General features: G+C 66.8%; 1 non-coding gene across 1 annotated transcript; it reads right to left on the minus strand.

The window, feature by feature from the left end:
• Window positions 1–1,668: 1,668 nt before the first annotated feature.
• Window positions 1,669–1,822, minus strand: LOC140474415 (5.8S ribosomal RNA). The gene has a single exon (XR_011959093.1). It is a non-coding gene; the product is annotated as a 5.8S ribosomal RNA (ribosomal RNA).
• Window positions 1,823–2,500: the final 678 nt, after the last annotated feature.

Genomic DNA, 2,500 nt, shown 5'->3' on the forward strand with positions numbered 1-2,500 from the left:
CGCTTCTGTACGCCACATTTCCCTCGCCCGTCAAGCGAGCGGGGATTCGGCGCTGGGCTCTTCCCTGTTCACTCGCAGTTACTAAGGGAATCCTTGTTAGTTTCTTTTCCACCGCTTAGTAATATGCTTAAATTCAGCGGGTTGTCGCGTCTGATCTGAGGTCGTACCCAGAGTCAGAGGATGGCCAGGCCGCACCGCCAGCGTGCGAATCCCCCGCACCACCTCTTAGTGGGCCGGCAACGTCTCACCGCGGACGGGAGTTTGGCCGACGCCGCGACGGTCAGAGAGCCAGCCACCCGCACGTCGCTCACCACCCTTGGCCAGCGATGGTGTCGACGAGTGGCCGCCCCTGCCGCCTCCAGCGCCGCCGCGTCCACGCGCGGGGACGTGCTCGGCGCAATTCCACGGGACCGGAGACCCTCCCCCGTCCACGGCGGGAGGCGAAACTCGGAAGTGCCGGCTGCTTACTCGAGCGGAAGGGTCAGCCTGATTCCTGCCTTGCCGGAGGCCCGGTCGCGGGGGGTGACGACCCGCCGCCCGGGACGTGCGAGGCACCAGCAGACAGAGACTGCCCGACGGTCAGAGAGAGGGAGAGAGGAGTGCCGAGGCTCAAGTGGCGAACGGTCGCGCAGGCACGCCACGCACATCGATCGCCAGCCGCGGAACGGCACGGCCTTCAGTGGGGCCGGCGGGCGACGCCGCTCCTGAACCCAGCGGCCCCGAGCCGGACGAGTTGAGGAAGGCACGCCGACGGTGACAGGGTACGGAAGACACAGCGGTGGCCTTCTGGCGACTTGGCCCCCGACAGCCCGACGTTCCGCCGTCCTCCCGATGGCCAGGAGGACCGTGCGGGGGTCGGCCGACGGCGTGGTAGGTGTGCCTGCACGGTGACGGAGCACACACCACGCCCGCCAACCCCTCCGTACCTCCCGAGACCGGTGGCAGGACGGAGCGGAAAACGTGCGGACTGAACGGGAGAGCCAAGAGCCAGCGATCCACGCGCGTGCGACCGTCCAAGTCACAGCGTTCGACGAAAACCTCCTCCCTCGGCCAGGCACTCGGCGCCAGCAGGGGAGACAGGATCAGACGCCCCGCCGGCCACTTAAGGCCGAGGACGAACCACGAGACGGGCGGCTGCAGCAGCGGGCGGCCTGCAGCTCCCAGCACTCTCAATCGATCAACCATCGAGTCGGGTCAGCGTGTCAAACCGGCGAGCTCCACGGTCAGGCCGGCGGCGCACCAGCACCGGACCTCCGCGGCTCCCTTCACTCTTTCCACTGCCAGCCAACCGAGAGACGGACCCAATGCGGACGTGCAGAGCTTAGGCAGACCCCCCACTGGAGGCTCAACACTTCGTGGCAGCTCCGTGTCCCAGAGACCAGGAGGGTTGGCACACACACACAGTGTGAACCACCGACAGCCATTCTGGGACCGGTGACAGCCGTGCTGGCCCCACTGCCACGACACAGACGGACGCCAGGCCGCGCTCCCCGGCGGGGGGATGGCGTCGAGCCTGACGAACGGAATGTGCAGGGTGGGGGGGAAAGGCCAAGCGCTCCGACGCCGGAGGGCTCCGGAGTCTGAACTTAGGGGGACAAAGAGGACGGGTCCTCTGCGACACCCCAGCCGCGCTCTCGCCAGCCAAGGCGAGTGCGATTGATTGCCAAACGACCCTCAGACAGGCGTGGCCCCGGGAAGAACCCGGGGCCGCAAAGTGCGTTCAAAGTGTCGATGATCAATGTGTCCTGCAATTCACATTAATTCTCGCAGCTAGCTGCGTTCGTCATCGACGCACGAGCCGAGTGATCCACCGTCAAGAGTTGTCTGAGTTTGTTTTAGGTCTCTCCCTCGCCAGAGGAAAGCGACCCGGACCGCACATACGCTCCCCACCTTGAGCTACAGCCACCTGCACGCCGGCGTGCGGGCGGAGCAGGGTGGCGTGAAGCGATGGGGAGCACCATCCTGGTGCGGCCCGCAGAAACATACGTCTATTGGGGGGAGGAGGACAGGGCGCCCAAGAGGCGATGCGTGCCCCAACGCACCGCAGCGACGGAGGCAGGATCACCGCCACCATGTCGCCCGCCTAGTATCACGAGGCGTGCAGCAGCTTTGCCCTAGGAAAAGCAGAGGCGGGAACGGGCACCGGCCATCGGTTCGGCAGCGTCACTGACGCGTGCACGTGGCGGCGTGTCGGCGAGCGGACTTCCTGCGAGGAGGCGGGGGCGGCACTCGCCCGAGCAGACGCCCGCCCGGCCCAGCCACCGCCGAGGTGGACTGGGAGTCGCGGCAACGGCTCGTCATACTCGTTCCCACACTCACAGCGCAGCTTGCCCGCAAGCCACCGACCACCGATCGACGCCAGGCGCCCCGACCGAGAGCGGGATCGCTCGTTCGCCCTGCTGGCAGTTCGCTGGGGATCACTACTGCACGGAGCTCGGAGACCGACGGGCGGCAACTCGAGAGTCTTTAAACCACCACCCCCATCCCGCAAGTGCAAAGA

The sequence above is a fragment of the Chiloscyllium punctatum genome, unplaced genomic scaffold (assembly GCF_047496795.1).
Source record: "Chiloscyllium punctatum isolate Juve2018m unplaced genomic scaffold, sChiPun1.3 scaffold_991, whole genome shotgun sequence".
NCBI lineage: Eukaryota > Metazoa > Chordata > Chondrichthyes > Orectolobiformes > Hemiscylliidae > Chiloscyllium > Chiloscyllium punctatum.